The following is a 19,839-nucleotide window of genomic DNA, read 5'->3' as shown; positions in this document are numbered from 1 at the left end:
AGTTTCAGTTTAAAAGTATTCTGCATGCTTATTTAAAGACTTAAGGAAATATTTAAAGAATTGCTGCATTAGAATTTATTACAACAGGTGTTCTACATATATAATATTATACCAGAGACAAGAAGGGGAAAGTGGCCTTAAACAAGAAATGTCAGTTATTGATGAGCTATCAGAGTAAAGCCAACTCGCAGGTGGAGTCCAGGTGGAGCTGAGCGTACACTGAGCACACAGAGATCCAGGCAGCAGCGGCAATAAAACTAAATTAAAAACAGCAGCTAGAGAAAGCAAGATTAACAAGTAAAAAGACACAATTCACAGAGCACACAGGACAGAAGCAGACTGTGAAAATCTGATTTAGAAGGGTGCCAGAGACATGGAGAAACCTCTCCTAGGGTTAGGATGACCCTCTATCACATCATGAGACTCTAACCATTGATCACCTAGATGCACTGCTTGCAACCCTCAGCCACAACAGCTGAGTTCTGCCAACTGTATCCTTAGGGCCAACAAATGCATAGGAATTGTGAGAAAAGAACACAGACAGAATCTGAGATTTGCTTCCCACCACAATGCAATGCTTCCCTGCAACCACAGACACGTGCTAAGATTATCACTGAGTTGTACCATCTTCTCTCTGAAACCTGGCTTCACATTTTTGTTTCTGGAACTAAGATGAAGAGCAGTATATTTTAATAAATCAAATTTAGAGAGTTCAGTACCATGGACTACTAATACAGACAAAGATTTCTGCAATAAGAATGCAGGATGAAGGCCCAAAGCGGTTGAATTTACATTCTCAGAGTCCCCATTTACAGAACAGGCTTTGGGAAGAGATTTTACATGAGACAGAAAGGAACGTGTGCTCATTAGCAATTCCTGCTGAGGTTGCAGAAGCCATAGATTTATCATGTTAATGTTTTCTTCTTCCATAGATACGACATGTATATAGCTTGTAATTACCAAAATGAAATATAACTAATTACATAGTTGAGTTTTAGATAATGAGATAGTATCTTGGAAAGCATAATTAGGGAACAAAGGGTGAATCTGAGGCCATTTCAGCACCTCAACTTCTCTAACAGCTCTGAGATTTCCATTGGCTAGCATAATAAAAATAAAAACAAGCTATAGTTAAGACCTGGTAAAATTCAAGTAAGTTTTAAGGTTGCTTCACAGCTCTGAAGATCCTCCTGCACTGAATAAAGCTGGTGTGGCACTTCACTGAGGAAGAGAGAAAATCACACACTTAACAGCTCAAATACCACCCATGGTACAGGTCCGAAGTGCCCATTAATTAGTTGTTCAAAAAACAGAGCAGCAAAGACAAGTCCTTTTGGAAACGTGTGTTTAAATGGCTTTTGTTGAGCTGAATTATGACTGCCTCGTACAATGAAGAAAAACAACAGCAGAACTGAAAATCAAAGCCATCTTTCTGGCTGCCTTACAAATCCGTAGTTGCATTCTGCTTTATGGAAAGTCCATCAGGACCACTTCGCTCTCTGCATTGCACCATTCCTACAAAAGCAGCTCTTTTATTTCTCACAAGTAAAATTTACTTTTCCTTTTGGCTGACGGGATGACGGCACACCAGGAATTTATCTTTGCCTGCAAAAACACCGCCTTCACCATGTCCTTTAAACGGTGCTCCTTTCCACTCTCCCATCTCCCCTTTTGGCTGCACATCGGCACTGCTCCGTGGGGCTCTCCTCCTGCTGTTCTTACTCAGGCAGGACTCCAGCAATGCCCCTAACACCCCTGTACAAGCAGGCTCACTGCACACAGGAGACATTACACCCTTTCATATAGAAACAACCAAGAGAGGAAACCCTTTTCTGCTTTCCACTTAAAGCGATGCATTCAAAAGCTCCAAAAATAATTGACTACTTCAAGTCCTTCCTCCAGTCTCTGATCACCTTTGGTACAGTTAAAGAATTTATCACTTCTCCTGTACATTAAATATAATCCTTGTTTACTAAAAGGAACTGAGCCAAACCATCACCTAAACAGACTACACAGGAACTAGACAGTTGCTTATACCAGGCAGCTCATCTTGGAGTTTGGAAACATCATTTCCAAATAGTTCAACTGTTTTGTTTTGATAAACATTTAATAAAGTTTTAACTCAGGAGAGGAAAAGGAGGTGAGAAAATTATGAAAACGGAAACAAGATTTTCTGTGAAACACAACTTATTTCTGAAGGGCCTTCCAAGAACAGCCACTTCTAAGGAATGAGTTCTCTGCAGAACAGTTCCTTTGTGACTGACTGAGTAAGCACAGTTCCAGCAAATACATTGCAGTCGTTTTGCATGCTGTTAATTCCATGGGATTTTTAAGTGTAATGAGAATATAGGGGCAAAAAGTGATCACCTATGGAAAAAGAAAATCAACTAGATGGACTGGGGATGGTTTTGTTTCTACATTACGCACCTTCCATGCATGTTCTGAACACAGTGGAATTTATGCAGGGGAGAAACAAATGGACAATTTTTACTTCTTCCTGCAGCTTGTCAACTTTATCATTTTGACCCCACCGTGATCAAAACCCCCATCAGCATCATCAATATCTTTCACATATTTCTTGTAGCAGACAATCTGAGCCCACAAAGTATCCACCAGTAACCACAGAGTCCAAATCCTAACTCATTATTACTTGTAAAGGTGTATTTTTGGACAACATCAGCTGTGATGCTGCACCTATGAAACAGATTAATGTCTGGATGTGCTGATTAACATCCTAGTGCAAGACTTTACATAAAAATCAGCAACCAAAGGGAGCTGGAACATTTACAGAACTGGAGCCAACAAGGCACAGTGAGGGCAATGTTTAGCTTATTTGTATTTAACACGTTCAATCCAGTCCTGGTATCCTTTTGCACTGTGTATTCATTTCTAACTAGTCTAACAATCCATCATTTACTAATGCATAATATTCCTTCCCCATACAGACCTAATATAGCTGTCACTATCGCTTTGCACTTAAAAGCTTCATTTCTAAAAGACTGAACAAAATACCCCAAGTTAAATTCACATTCAGCTGACAGGCAGTCTGTCATTTCTGCCTTTCCTACTTCTGAACACATCTTTTAACTCTTGGTTTTCAATTCTTCTATTGGAAGAGCCTTCCTGAAGCCCAAACACTTTTATTTCTAGCGTTCAGGCTGCTTTGCCCTCAGCATCCAGTCACTCTGTTCCTAAGTGATTTAATTACCCATCCCTCCCAGTTCCATCCTATAGCTTTATTTCCTAACAGCCTCAAGGGTTCCATCAGCCAGCCCTGTTCTCTAAAGATGATTCTTTTGGCTCTTCCCAGGAGCACACCACACCTTGAAATGGGTCACATTGGTGCTAGGTAGGCTGTTGGACTTCAATGACCTTAGAGGTCTTTTCCAACTTTAATGACCCTATGATTCTAAGACTCCAGCCTCAGAAATTCACAGCAGAACTCTGCTTGGTGCATCACCTGAGGAAAGAATTATTCATTTTGTTTGAAATTATGGAGTCTGCCTTTTCAACACAAAAACAACCACTGCTTGGACTGAACAGAACATTTTAACAACTGAGAAAAACATTTGGGCTGCAAAGACCTGCCGGTTTAAGTAAGTAACAGAAACTTTTCTGTTTCAGACAGATGTGTGAACAGGAACTCAGTAAGAGCACAGAAAGCTGATGAAGAATCCTCAGTGGTTAAATGACAAAAGCTGCAGCAGTGTTACAGGAGGGGCAGAGGCTGGGAGGAGGAAGAAAAGGAACTGTTTTAGGAAGGTGTGATCTGGCACAGTGCATTCATATCAGTGAGGCCAGGGGAAAGGTGCATAGCAGTTTGTTTTCTTCTTAAGGTCTTAAATGCAAGGAATAACTGTGCACAGGTTTGGAATGGAGACCACAGCTGCTTTCTATATGCAAAAAGGGAAAGAACCCAAGTGGGCTACAGTATCTTTTCTCACACATAAATCCCTAATCATACCACAAGAGAAAGGGAATATATAGCTTTGTACACCTTCTGGAGGTTAGAGATGGGGAGCACATCACACACCAGCTGTGCTGCATAACCTGGCAACATGCTTCTGCTTTTGCTTGCAAGGATGTAGCCCTCAGCAACAAAAAAAGCATTTTAAAAAATAGGAGTGGAAGTTTACAGCATAACAAACAGGCAATAATTTCTTTAACAGCAGTGCGTTCTGTTGTAGCCCTAAGCATGCCAGAGGCACAACACCAACTTCTCCACAGCTGCATTTTTATGAAGCCCCAGGATGTATCTGGTGGGAGCAAGGATCCAGAAGAAGACAGGTGCAGGGCAAATTCCATTAGCAAACAAATATCAAAATAGCAAAGGCCAGAGAAAATGCAAGAGTCGATAAATAAATGAAATACATAAAAGAGATACCACAAAGCAAGTCTAGGCTTCCTCCAACATGACAGAAATTATGAGCAGAGTACTCCTGCATTTTCCTTCCACCTAAGTAACAGTATTTTGAGAGACACCCTCAACACTAGACAAGAAAGAGGGCTGTGTTGGGCTGCAGGGATGGTAGGTGCTGAGAGCTGGAGCAGCCCTCACTGCTTCTAATTCCTTGCTTCTAATGCTGGGTTTCTCATCTTGAAAGACAACTAGAAGAGAACTTTATTTAGTTACATTTATTTATTTATTTAGAAATTAAGCACATCTGAAAAACAGACAGGATGGGCAAAGAAAAAATAGCATGTTTGCAAAAAACTGTAGACCCATCATCTACTACAACAAACTTAGCACAAGGACGCAGATTGGGAAGCAGCATATTTGCTGTCATCTCTGTGTTTTTCCTCATGCACTTTGTAAATTTTCCTTCCTATGTAGGTATGTGATGTATTGGAATAGATCTTGGCCCAAAAGTCTGAAGCCAAATACATTTATAATGCTCCTTAGAAGGACAAAAAGAACCACAGTGAACCGTTCATGTAGATGAGTGAGGATCATTAACAGGAAAAAAGACACAGGAAAAACTAACCTTTGTGATGCTCATTTAGCCAGTCAGCTGCCCCAGTGTATGTAATAGCAGTGAATATGGCAGTCAGGTGCCAAAACTTCAGTCCAATCTGGGAAAGCAACTTAATATATCCTGTGATAAACTCCTCAGAAAGCCAGTTTTGATCACTTCCATCAAAAATGACTAAAAAGGGAAAAACAACAACAACAAAAACCAAAAAACACGGGGAAAAAAAAAAACTAACTAAAAAAAACCACCAACCAATCACCTGCTGTGGGAAAATAGAACCTGCATCTTCTACCCTTCTCCCATGCAATGTTCTCCCATTCCGGCCCTCAACTCACCACAGCTCTTGTGGGAGCCACTCTATAAATAAGATGATCCACGCCATAACCTATCTCCCATTGCCTTCCCTGGTAAAGCTTTACCTTTAATCCCTCTCTGCACCATTAACAGCACCATCGTGCAATGCTCTCCTTCCTGTAGTTGAAATATCACAGCAGCTAGACACAGAACCATTGCTTATATTTATTTAATTCCGCTATACGGCATCCTTTTGGGGATATTCAGCTTTTTTAAACAAAACACAGAACAGGAAATAGAATAAGCCTGTGCCACAATGCCCATTTTCAGAAGGATGTGCTGCATTGCACTAGAACTGCCAAGGTCCCCCTCATTCTGCCTTCCTCTGTTGCACTCTGAGACTATTCATTCCCAACACAATCATCCACATTTCCATTCTGATTTTATTCTACTTAGATATGATGCAACCTGTATTTAACAGTGCATTACCATTTCCAAGGGCAAATATTTTCCTGTAATCCCAGCTATGTCAATTATTCTCTTTCTATTACACATACTTTAAATGTCAAAATCCATCTCCTAGAACTAATCAAATATAAAACGAGCTTAGCAGCAGAGAGTCGGTTTGAAAGGGGTATTCCATATGAAATAAAAACTTGAACATCCTGTATTTAAAATAGGCCTTGCCTATTATTTCATTTACTTTTTGAAACGATGTACCAGGGACAATATCTGGCAAAGAGATTCATGTCTCTCAGCTCTGCTGACATCACCCACTACCCACAGCAACACCTAAATACTGGGGTAGATTTAACCTGATAATTACGAAGGGAGACAGGAAGATGCATCACCGCCATCTTGATTATAGAATTCCTTTTACTCCCAATAGGTAAGCAGTAAATGCATGGAAAAAAACCAACCATGAAAAGAATGTCTGTTTTATGAAGATGGAAAGGTATCAACATTTCATGTTCAAGCGATTTGAACTTGAGTTATGTTTTTCATGAATTCCTTTACTTATACCTCATCCTCTACTCTCCTAGTAGTTACTGCTAGCATTAATCTTATACAGTACATAAATAATGGTTTACCTTTCAATGTCGCCATCCAAGCTGATCTGATACCTCAATACACCTGATTTTATATTTGTAGTACAGAAGTCTTAATTTATTTATTTCTCCATGAAGTCACAGAGTAAACCTTATCTTACAATCCACAGGACATGCTACATGTTGGTATAATTACTTTTAAATTTCTGGGCAATTTTTAATTGTTTTTCTGTTTGAAATTTACTGTAAGCTTGTTCAAAGCTTAGCTTTGTTTCTTCTGGTTCCTTCATCATATTAGAACTAATTTCTCTGTAGTGTCACAGTTCCGTTTCTGACAACAGTGCACCAACCAGCCAAGTTCTGAAAGAGCTGGCAGTGATTTCAAGTGGCCGCCTTCTCTTTTCCCACGTTCTGCAGGAGGATAAGAAGATACCTAATCCTACCTTTACCACAAACCATCTAACCAGTTTGTATCCCATACTAAATTCATTGCTGCAGCAGAGTTCAGAGCTTCCACAAGCGGCTGGCTTTAATGCTTCACAGTCCCTGCAGCTGGAAAATAATTCCTAAGACAAAGACATTATTTACTTCTTTTATTTCCTGCTGCTATCCACACAGTAATTCATGAAGATTATTATCTTCATTTATTTTATTTTGCAAATTCACGAGTCTTTTTCAGACTCAGTCAGCTGCTGTTCATCCCCACCAGCCTCATATCCTGAATTTCTCATCTTTCCACACTTCAGAAACTTCCATTTGTCTGCAGTTTTCAAGAACGTTAAGCATAAAACTTTCTCTTCCAGATAAAACCAAAATCCTTGCGGTTACAACCATAAGCTTTTTAGTGGTGATGTGAAGTTGCCCCTTTATACCTGCGCAGCATTCATATTGCCGTCAATGGACCTAAAAACAAAAAGGTTTTCACTCTAGTCAGTCAAGTCCCTGCTGATGGGAGCCCCATGCTGGGTAGTCAATAAGGTTGCCAGTGGCAGGATTCCCCACTGTGTTCGCCTGCTGAGTTTACAGCCAATTTTAATGCACATGAACTTTTCCAGGAAGCTCTAAACCCAGCATACTGCAATATAGGTCTTTATAGACATTCCCCCAACGTGCAGTGAATTCTCTTATATTACTGTACCTTCCTCCTCACTAAAGTTTAAGACAGTGATTTGGATGAGCATCTCTGGTATCGCACAATAATATATAAATATATATATTTGAAATACAACTATATGTTTAGACAAGGCTCTACTTAATAAGAGTTCTCTTGCTCTTAAACCACCACACTAGTCCCACATGTTCCTTTTCCATAGTTACTCCCTAAGACAGGCATATATTACTCAACTGAATGCAAGTATAGGCAAAAATGAAATGGCATTCCAGACTATAAACTTAAATATAACTTTGGTAGATGAACAAGATGAACAATTTTATTTGCTTCCCAGGGGAATGCATTTTAACAGGCAAAATCCTGCCACCAAATGCATAGTGACTGGCGAGCACGCTGGGTGGGTTTAGCAAGGGCAGGGATTTAGGCTCCTCACTGATCACCAGAGGGTGCAATGCACGCTCAGTTTCACATGCTGAGAGAGAAAATGATGGGGAATCTCATGAGAAACTTGTCAATGAACATAAATTAAAAAAAAGGCCCTTGATCTGCCAACTTGGTACCTTAGAACAAGGCGAGGTAAACGGTGGCCCATCAGGAAGTATTATTACTTACCTTCCAGCTAAAATAAATTATAAGCCTTAAGCCTGGCAGACAGTTCTGAAGCCTGCAGGAAAAGCAGGTAAATTAGAGGTAGCAGCTCTGAGGGCTGGATAGTTCCTAAATCTCTCCGTATCCTTTTCTAAACTTCCCTAAGTTGCAAGAGGGCCTAGAAAGTTTGTTTCCTTGAAAATCCTGGCCCCATAAGGTATATGAAGCAGGAATAACTACATGACACCAGCCCGGCCTCTCTCTGGACATATTTTTCCTTTGACTGAAGCAAGTGATTTACAGTTCTGGTAAAGCACTAAATGGAAATGCTCTTTCCTTCGCTGCAGCTATGAGTCACCATCCAGACACCACGGCAAACTCAGTTACGCATCGAGCAGAGGTGGCTCATCACCCTCAGCCTTATCTATGGGCACTGGTGAGGAACAGGCCACCTCTCAGCATCTCTAAATCAAGGCTGATTCAGCCCATGAGCAACGAAGGAAATTGCCTCCACTTCCACCAATTACAGGGAGTCTAGTAAGAGCTTTGAGCATCCCTGCTAGTGAATTAGCAAGGGATAATTATTTTACCTGGACCTCAACACTGAGGCATGCGGATTGATGGTGGCTGGAGGACTGCAGTCCCCATGATAACTCCAAGCAGTGCAGCTGACTGATTTGTTGCTTGGGTGGCTTGTGTTTCAATTTACCTCCTTCGCCTTAATTTCTGCAGAATCCCTGAGATGTCATCTATTTCCCAACGGAATTGAGAAAGAGAAAAGTGGAAATCAAACGGTGTTAAGTGAGACGCAAAAAAATGAAATGGTTGGAGAAATGACACAACCCCGGGAAAATTAATTACAAACTGTCATCTAAAATGTCATCAAGAATGGAGTCACATATATATATCCTAAGGCCTTTGATAAAGGAGGTCTAATACCAAATCAGGAGAAGGAGAAGAAAGCAACTTTCAGTAATTCACACGCTGGAAGCTAATCAACATTCAGCCATGAAGATGACATTTCCTTTAAATGAGCTCCCCTTTAGCTTGTCAGAATAGTGACAGTCTTAGATTGTACTTCACCATTTAATTACTAATGGATTTTGTTTTGTTCTTTGGTCGCCTTTAATTTAGTGCGGGAATTAAATTTATTTTGCTTTAAAAATTACCATGATAAAGCCAACAGCCATCCATTCTCCTCCTAACAACTCCTTCTACGAGATGTTATTAAAAACTTGTTAAAAAGCCTAAAATCTCCACATAGGGCAGAACATTTAAATAAACAGCACAAGGGAGCATTGCAGCCTTCATTTGTCTTACACACCCATAAATTAGATTTATTATTCCAACAGATTCTTGGGTTTGGAGCCACAGGGCCTCAGACTCCCTTCTCCCCCACATGCTCTGAGCTGGAGATAGCAGAGTTGTTCACTGCTGGCCAAAACCTCATGGAGAGACTTAAAGGGAAGCAAAACAGCTTTGCCCTTCTAAACAAAGCATCACTCTGTCTCACGCCAGAATATCCCCATAACAGAAGGGCAGCACACACCTGAGGACCTGAACCTTGGGTAGGACATCTGGAGATGAGAAGAAAATAATGGAAGTATTGGGGAACATGCTCTGCTTACAACCTGCAGTGAGTGAGATTATACGGCGCTCTGAGAAGCTACGTCTTGCCCTGTAATAAATCCAATGTTTGGAAAACATTTGTCTTCATAGGAACAGAATGAGTTTGGGCAAAGTATGCATTCTCTGGGAATTGGGTGACTGAAATAAGCAATAAATTTGGTATCTGTCCTGTACTTAGCTGGTTCACATCAGCGCTGTATGGACGCTCATAACACCGTTCTACTGCTCCTATATTAGTCCTGTGTGTCCCACAGGCAAATGCAGCAGACAGAGATTACAGAAGCTCTAGAGACAGGAGGCACAGAGAAGGGAACATGTCTATACTGGTCATACCTCTGCCACCCCCTCCCAGCACACTGAATAAAGGGACAGCATATTTATATGTGTAACAAGGATAGCCCCTTGTTAAGATCTGGAATTGCTGGAGCAGGGCTCAGCACACAGGTGCTGCCTTGGGAGCTCCATCCAGCATCAACAGCGAGGCTCTCCTGTTTGTGCTGCAGTAAACTCCAGCTAAGGAGCTACAAGGCACCAAACCTTCCTGGCACAGTCTCTTGGACATCTGGCTGCTTAACAGTATAAAACAGGCCCACAGTTATGACACTGTAATCAAGTAACCATTATTAGACAAATATCTAATATTAATGACAGGTGAAAAAGATAGCTTCCCAATTATCAAGGTTGGAAAAAACCACTAAGATCATCATGGCCAACCCCAGCGCATCCCTTTCATGCCCACTAATCACATCTCTCAGTGCCACATCTACCCTTTCCATGAAAACCTCCAGGGGAGGCCTAAATGCCAGAAGAGAAAATCATTATCACTCCTGACTTAGAAGAAAACTGGAAGTTTTGGTTTGTGCCTGCTAAAATTACAGCAGGATTCTTCAAAGTATATTCCTTGAAAGAGAGACTACTAATACATGGATGCCCTTTATTAGCAGCAGCCTTTGAGGACAGAAAGGAAATAAAAGGCAATGACCTAAAGAGAGCAAAGAGCTGATGTATTATCAGTGGTACCACCCAGCGGTCAGATTGGCATAAAGGGCATTTCCAGAGCTGATCAGGTCCCTCTTCCAGAACAGGCAATGCAGCAAGGCTGATACTAATGACTCTGCTAGTTATGTAGCAATGAAGTCAAGAGTCAGCACCATGAGAAGCAACTGGAGCTTTGCAAGACAGTTCCTGAGCACGTACAACCTCCAGTGACTAAATCTCAGCTTGCTTTGCTTTCATTCTTGCCACATACATTCATTCTTATTATTCATCTGAGCTTTCAAGTGGAACAACGTCCCGATTCGAGGCTTTATGTCCCAATCCCTAAGCAAATTCTTAGCCACAATCTCAGGAGATCCGGATGATTTCTTCCCCACACCTTTAAAGTAAAAGATTGCCTTTTGTAGAACACACATTGATGCAATCCTGGCTGCTTCTCATGCCAGCAATAAACGCAGAAGTTTTGATGGAGATTTTCAAGGTTCGCACAAGGCAAAGCCCCATCCTGGGCACCCCATGAGCCATCTGGGGGAGAAGTCTCCCCATGAATTATGTCTATTGACTCAATAAAACTGCATTCAATACAAGTTTTAGCATGATTTCTACCTCTGCAGATGGGTTCACAGGCTCAGCTTGCCTCTGAAGTGTGCCTACTCCCTGCCTGAGACAGCCCTCATCAGCAGAACGCAGAGATGTGTGGTTTTGTATTGACCAGAAGCTGGGATATCACCTGCAATCCCTCCTGCACCCCTGGCTAGAGTAAGGTTTGGGGTAATTCAGTGTAATGCTACTTTTCTTCCAGGCTGTGACAATGATTGAAGACTACTGCCTATGGAAGTCACTCACGTTTACCACTCTGGGCAAATGTGCTTCTCTTAAATCAAGACGTCTTATTTATTTTACCTGTTCCTGCCTCCCACCTCTTCCCCCTGCCTTCTCTTCACCGTAGCAAACCACAGATTTCACTTCCCTTCCCTAACCCTATAGCAACGTGTCTGTAGGTACACATAAATGAGTGCAATCAAAACAATTCCTATTCTACCAGTCCCAGTAATAAAAGATGAGGCTTCACATACCTGAACAAGTTCACAGCAGTGCTGTAAACCTTCCCTTCTCACCTCCCACCCACTGAATGCAGAAACACACAATTCCTGACAGAGATCATCATCTCTTGTCTACCATCTTTCATTAGTTAATTTCAAAGCAATTTGCTAAAAAGTTCCATATCAACACGACAATGATGGCTCAGAGAAAGTGATGTGTCTGTCAGGGGTTACAATATGGGTAATTTCAAGAATATAAGCCTGCATACCTTAGTTAATTCTTGCTTCCTTGCATCTAACAAATCTGATTTGTAGTTTTAGTACACAGAGCCCCCCATCCCATCTCTTTCCAGCTACAAACCTCAATTTCATGAGATGGCTGGAGCAGTAAGCGAAGGTGATAACAAGTTATCACCATCATTTCAAAAGCTGCCAAGCTGTTTGTTTGAGAGGAAATCAAGCCACAGCAGCTTTTCACAAGCTACTAAGCCATACCAGTTTAACACTTATGTACAGTCACAGGTATCTATGGTAACAGAGAAATATATTGCATTGCCACAATACTAACACTTGTTTCTCCCTCAGCTTTAGGTGATCTACTGGCTGGAACTGAAGACCTGCATGACAGCCAGTCAATACCTCTCTGAAGTTACAGTCCAATCTCAGCACATATCACACTTTCCAGAGCCAAAGTGCTGAGGAAGGTTGCAGTCTTGCTGGCACATCTTCCAAAGAGATTTACAAAAGTTACCATGTCTTGTGGCCAGCATCTTCATTGTTGTTGGTATTTTCCCCATTCCTTCCTCTACCCCCAACTTTTCCTCCCTCTCTCCTTGGCATTTAAAGCAAATCCCTTGGCTTTGCCATCACTATCTCATACACACACATCCACGTCCTACAGAAACGCCTCTGTCCCAGGGACACCACAGCTGCTCTAACTCCTTTCTCCCCCCTAACACTTTTCTGATGTTGTTCCCCCAAGGTGATTCACAACTCAGGGCCCCTCCTGCTATCACAGAGTTTTGCTTCTTTCTTCCAGGGCTCGGCACTGACATACTGTCATTTCTGCAGCCTCATCACATTATGCACTCGCGTCTGTTTGTTAGGCCTTTATTACCACTACATCTCCCAGGGCTTTGCTAGCCTCCCCCTCTCAGATCTGATTTATTTCTCTTGGATTACATGCCCTAAATTCATTAGCCTGTCCTTTCACAGAATGAATCTCAAAGCAGCTTTTTGGCTGCACTTGAAATTACTCCAGATACTTCTGAATTTTTTCCTTGGCATTCAGACAGGGATCCAATTTACTGTGATCTGCCACTTTTGATACAGAACTGCTTCTTCACTCTTTGAGATCACCAAGGGAAATGCTAGCATCAGAAAAGGAGAGAGATGACAACTTACGGAAAATCCCTTCAAGTTGTATTACAAGAAAACACAACATCATCTTTCTCATCAGTACTGAAGCCAGAGCAGATCACCACCAGTGTCAGTGATGGTGAGGCTCTCAGACTTCCTAGAATTAGAGAATCATTTGAGTTGGGAGGGATCCTGAGAGGCCATCTGGTCCAGTTGCACTAAGCAGGGACACCCACAGCTCCATCAGTGTGCACAGCCCAGCCAGCCTCACCTTGAGTATCTCCAGGGACAGGACACCCACCACCCCCCTCTGCACAACCTGTGCCAGTGCCTTCTCCTTCTTAATGTAAACAACTTCTTTATATCCAGTCTAAATTTCCCCTTTTTTAGATTGAAACCACTTCCCCTTGTCCTGTCACAACAGACCCTGCTGCACAGACTGTCCCCTTCTTTCTTACAGCCCTTCTAAATAACAGAAGGATGATCAGGACACAACAGATGATCAGGAACTTTCCCAGGGAATTCAGACATGATTTTGCACTCAACTGCCCTATTCCAAAAGAGGAACAAGAACAGAAATGTCAACATTGCCCCAACGCACCCAACTGCTGCCAGAAGAGCACAAGGGAAGCTCGACCTCAAAACTTCTAACTTATAAAAGTGTGATTTAGGATTGAATACAATAACTCTACGTTGAATACATTTCAATCCTAGTGATCAGGTCCTACAAGTCACAACAGGGTAGTTTCTTAAGAACTCAGAAGCAGAAATAAATCCATAATTCCATAAATCTAACTGATGTTTAAAACTACTTACAATAACTGAAAGATCTCCAGGGCTGGCTGTTCAGCCATTCATAGCTTTCTGCATTGAGAAACACACACTGTGCATGGAAGTGTTTAATCTGCAGCAGTTATCACCTGCTGGGAGTTCTGAAATGACACTCCAGCACCTGGGAGAAACCACGCATTGCCAGGGAAAACCCGAATGAATCCAAGATGTAAAATATCCTGGACTTATAACCAACACATAAATTAAAACCAAAGGCAAGAAATTTTACAGGATAACTCACAGAACAGGACTTTGTGAAGATTAGATTGACAGGAAAAGAATTTCTTTCCTCAGAAATGGAAAAGAGGCAAAACAAGCCATACTGATCCTCACTCCAAAATACTCCATTTGGAAAATACAGAAAGGTGACAGCTAAGCAGCTGCCATCAGACCAGCTATTAGAAACCACAGAGCACACACTTCATCACTCACCATTTGCAAGGATAACCAACAAGGAGTCAGCCTTCATGATTTACAGTAGTGTTTCAGATTCAAGCACTGGCGAACTCTGATAATCCCAAATAAAAGCCACGACACAGTGCTGATGGTTTACTTTATTCCTCCATATTACTGGGCATCCTAAAATCATTCTGCCTTCCTCAAAGTTATTTGTACAACCCATTATTTTCCCACCAGTCTCAGTAGAATCACAATTCCCCAAAAGGTCATTTACCTAATGGGAAAAACATTATTTACTGACTCATTGCACTGAGACTGGCAGGATGCAAAACAGAGAAAACAGAGAAGATGTGGGTCTTAACCCTCTGGGTTATGCTTACATTACACTGACAGTAACTTGAAGGATTAAAGCAGCATTTCAGTTATATATATATATAAAAGGAAGAGAGTTTGAAGAGTTTGGCTGCTGAATGCCAGAAGGGTGCAAAGTGATATCTACACAGAAAATTCACTTGGTGTATTCAGCTCATTGGCTGCTCAGGTACGAGCCCTGCAGCACACTGCAGAACTGGGGTCGTACAAGAGCAAAAGAGATACACAGAAAAGAGCAGGTAGGGAAATAGTGAAGAAAACAAGTTATTTCACAGCAGATTTTTTGTTATTGTTATTATTCAGTTTTTCTTCCAGAGCTAAAAGTAACTTTTATCTCTCAAGTTGCGCTGCTGTTTTTGGTTTGTTTTTGAAGATATTCCTTAAACCCAGCGGCGTTCCAGAATTTGGCAAAAACAAAGCAAAAAAAGAACCCACCCCTCCAACAGTCTGAACATATGGCCTCGCTCCCACTGCGTGTTCAACAGCCTTCCTGTACACACCCAAGCTCAGCCTAACCCCACTGACCTACATCTTCAAAAAGCTGGTAAAATGCAGGAATAGAAGAATCACAGAATCACTCAGGTTGCAAAAGAAGGTTCTGCCATAAAACGTGGCTGCCCTGAGCCACCCCATGCACACCCACCTACCCACACAGCTCCTTTGCCTTTACGCCTTCCATCAAAGCGAGTGCTCAGGGTCAGCCCGTAGGGAGGCCCAGAGGATCAGTCGCTCAAGAGAAGAAAAATAAACCCAGTTTATATTTATTGGGCACTTCAGAAATGCTTTGAAGTGCATGCTGAGTTCTTCCGTGAAGCAGAAGTCTGCAATTGCCATGCTGTCAGAAACAAAAGAAATGCCCGAATGGGTGACTGTCATGTCTCAGGTCTGATGGTGACAACTGCGGGGATCAGCCTGTTCATCAACCCAGTACTGTTATTTTGGAGGGTTCCTCCTAGAACCCTCAGAAGCTCACAGACAGCCATGAGCAGGAGCACAGTGCCTTTCTGAGCCTATCTTTGCTAACTACAGCCCTCTGAAGTGGCACATGATTCTCTTTGAATCTCTCTATCCTCATCTCCAACTGGTAATGGTCAGCCCGATAGAAGGAGCTCCTGCCACAGCACTGGAGGTGCTCTAGAACTGTGGGGATGTGGCACAGAGTGACATAGATAGAGAGCATAGTGTGGGGATAGGTTTGGGTTGGACTTGGGGTCATTCCAGCCTGAATAATTCTATGATTCTGCAGGATGGCCTCTTCAAGATCAAGAAGGGATTTTTCCAGAATGGCCAAGCTGGCCAAGGAGGTGGAGTGAGACTCTGATGAGGGCAAAGGAACATAAATTTGTCCTTGTCCAATGAAAGCCCAAATAGGAGCAGAGAAGTCCCAGTGTTGCAGGATGATCTAGTCCTTCGAGGTAAAAAGTAATTAAGAAAGCTGCAGATCTTTTAGCTAAAGCTAAGGGTTAGCCTGCAAATGGAAAGGTTTGGCTGGAGGTCATGTAACCTCAGGCAAAGAGAATGGAGCCCTGAATATCCAGAAAAACTGGATTTCACTTGAAGGATTTTCTAGTGATGCTCTGAGGGAATACTGTATATATATGGTGTTCATACATGGATGTACATCATATACACACTGAAAATATATCTCATTTAAATATGAACATGCGCACACGTATAGAAAAAAAATCCATAAAGGTTGGAGGCAAGATACGTTCATATGAATTCAATATGAGTTCAATATGAAGTTCAATATCAGCCAAAATATAAAGCATTTACACTAAGTTGTCTTTAACCATTCAGCTCTCACAGCCCCCCAGAGGAGGCAGCTTATATTTTTCACTATTAGAGACTTAATAAATCATATTTGGTAAGAGTGCTACATTGCAAACCCTCATCGGATTCATTGATTTGATCTTCTTTTCTCTTTTTCCTTAGGTTGAGTTAAAACTTGTGCAGACATCCAGCTGCAGGCCTAAAAGATATTCCAAAGCACATTCAGTCTGAAGATTCATTCTGTGTGCTGCGTTGCAGGTTATGCTACACCTGATGGCCAAAACTGAGAAGCTAAAATTCATCTTGAGAGATAATTAAAAAAATTCAAGTGTGAAATGAAACTATCAGCATGTCGCCTCTTAACTAACAAGATTAGAGTTACAAAAGCTGCAAGCTTGTGCTGTTCTCACCAGTGTAAATGCCACAGAACTGGAAGCTTTATCAAGGATTTCAGCCCCAACACAAAGACGTGGAACCAAAGACTTAAAAGGCTCTTCTTTCACCTGCAGCACACTCCTGTAGTTTCATTTTGGGCATTTGCTCTTGCCTTTGGTTGGCCCAGCAACACATCAGAAACAAAATGCACACACCTTCAGCTCACTCACATCTCACATGGGCAGAACACACCCTGTCCATAGCCTAAAAAAGTCCACACTGATAAAAAAAAAAAGTGATGATTTTATTATTGAACCACCAGTACCCTTATCTACGCTTGTCATCTTACTCAAAACATCCATGAAGTTTCGCTGTATCCATCCGAGAACACTGAAAATTAAAGCTCCACCTTGGATTTGAAGAAGTCAAATACAATCCTCCAACCCAATAAAGCTGTTCAATGAATCACACTTCTCTATGTAACAAAATACCTTTTCAGCAATACAGTTTCTGGAGTCTGAATTGACCTGCAATGCTTTTTCTTACTGCAATGGGAGGCTGTGTTGGGTTTGTTTAGTACAGAAGAATGAATACTGATAAGCTCTTGGATGTGAACTTACAGTACTATGTTTACATAGTGCCAGCAACATTGGACCCATTGCCAAAAAGAGGTCTTCATTTTGAGTGCAATAGGAAAAGCAAAACTTCTTTCTACTCATCAGAAGAATGTAGTTAGAAATCCACTGCTCACCGTAACAGCATAACTACACCACCTAGTTTCCCACTAAATTAAATGAGGTACGGCAGCAATAATCTGTATTTGTTACAGACAAGGAGACACTCAAGCCTTTAAACCAGCTCCTTGCAACTGGTTATGCACCTTTCATTAACATTTCCATGCATATTTCCATGGGTTTTTACCAGATGATTGTGAACGAGCTGAAACTCACAGCCAAGGGGCAGCTGTGCCACAATGGCCACAGAGCTGCACACCACCAGTGCCACAATGCTGGCTGCTCTCAGGCACCACCACATTTTACTGGTGCTGTAGATCTCCATGCAACTCAGCCAAAGAATTCCTGATCCCTCCCTGCATTCACAACCCCCCCACAATGTGCCTGCAACCTCTGAATCTTCTTGGCAGCCACAAGGCTCTGTGACATTCGCACTTCTATCTTCATTTCAGAGGCATTCAAGCAGCATCGCAGGGAAGTCAGAAGTACAGCGAAGCATAAGGAAAGGCAAGTGCCTCCCTGCCCGCCCCAAGGGTGGATTGCCATGGAGATGGCACCTCCTGGGTGATGCAGGCAGCTTGTCTGAGCACAGTGCTGCTTGGTACTTGTGCCCTCATAACACATTCCAACTGACTTACCATTGGGCAGGATGCCATTCAAAGAGCCTGGAACAAGCAGAGATGGTTAGAAAATGATCTTCCTGCAAAATCATTTTTGCTGGCGGCAGCAACGTTTGAATTGCATTTCCTCCTGTTCCTGAACAGGTCAGGGTTTGATCCCTAGCAAGCTAACTGAGCCAGGAGACTACAGAGCAGGGGGCTGGCTCATCTTGCCTGAATGCTGCTCGGTACTTCCTTTGCTCCTATTACTTCTCCAAGTTTACACTCAGGACAAAGACAGGTTTTCACCAGAATCACAGGGAACAAAGCACCTTTGACAGAGGATGTGTTACAGCCCAAACCCCAGCACATGCATACACCACAGCAGCCTCTGCTGCTTTGCTCTGTTTCCACCAGGTTAGAAGTCAATTGAATACATTTCCTTTGCTTTCCTACCACCGCTCAAGCACATCCTTCTCTCATCAGGACACAAAATACAAGCGGAGACTCCCAAAGCAGATAGTCAAAGGGGAACACTCAGTGACGAGTTGCTCTTGTAGAAGGCAGTGCAGCAGGAACCTAATTCAGGATTCTGAATTGCATCTGAAAGTCTCACCACCAAGGCTGAGTTAGCTTAAATGATCCCCTTCTAGCCCCTGCATCAGGAGTGCCTGAAGATCAGGGCATCATCTCCCTCTCCTCCAAACAATGCCCAAAGATTGTAAACTTTGCCCAGTCCTGTCTCTAAATAAGATCCCTCCTTCATTAAATATCTCCCAGACATAGTTGCACAGGATATATAGTTCTCAATATAAAGATACAGGTCATTACAGCAGAAGGGAAAAATGCACCAAATCAAGAGGAAGACACAGTCTCTCCTATGCACTAACTCTCCTTAGAAGTTCCCTTAAGACTGTGGCAAGAAACATCTCTTCCTCCAAGAGAATTCAGAAGCACAGTGAGGCATCTTACAGCTCAGAAATACACACACACGGGTATTTCATAATCATAGAATCACAGAATGGCCTGGGTAGAACAGGACCCCAATGACCATCCAGTTTCAACCCCCTGCTATGTGCAGGGTCGCCAATCACCAGACCAGGCTGCCCAGAGCCACATCCAAGAAGTAACTCATTCTTGCACCCAGAAGTGCAAACATTTCATACCACACTCAGAGATAAGCAATAAACTATTTGCTCCTTCTATAATATCAGTCTTAGAATTCAGAGCAGACACCAAACAGGCTATTGGGCAGAGGATGTGGTAACTGGTTCCATTCACATGAAAGCTGGAAGGTACAGCTCACTGAGACCACGGGCGAGCATCAGCCAACAACGAGTGCAAAAACAGAGGAAAAGGCAGCCCTGCAAATCAGAAGTTTAGCTTTGCAGGAGGGAAATAATAAAATAAAATAAATCAGTGTATCCTCAGTAATTTAGGTGCCATCTGACACACACGAACTTTAATTCTAGGTTGCTAAGTCAGAACTATTAAAAAACCATTTGGTGACTTACCCTGTTCTAATTTCAGCCCAAGTTGGCAAGGAGAACTGGGGGGAAAAAAAAGCAAACAAAATATCTGTGCATCCATGTGATCTTACTGCGTGCTAAATAAAAATTAGTTCCCACACATCAAGTCAGATTCTGAAGTTCCACACTCATTTTTGGCTCCTAGCAACTGCTACATCGATCTGATCCAGACACAGAGCAGTATT

The 19,839-nt window shown here is 42.2% G+C and overlaps 1 protein-coding gene across 15 annotated transcripts in view; it reads right to left on the bottom strand.

The window, feature by feature from the left end:
* Positions 1-19,839, bottom strand: part of HTR2C (5-hydroxytryptamine receptor 2C) — a 190,530-nt gene that overhangs the window by 95,251 nt on the left and 75,440 nt on the right. The window lies entirely within an intron of this gene.

This window comes from Coturnix japonica, chromosome 4, assembly GCF_054131305.1.
Source record: "Coturnix japonica strain WE chromosome 4, WE-NBRP24, whole genome shotgun sequence".
NCBI lineage: Eukaryota > Metazoa > Chordata > Aves > Galliformes > Phasianidae > Coturnix > Coturnix japonica.
Note: the sequence above shows the minus strand (reverse complement) of the source record. Positions and strands in the feature narration are given on the sequence as shown.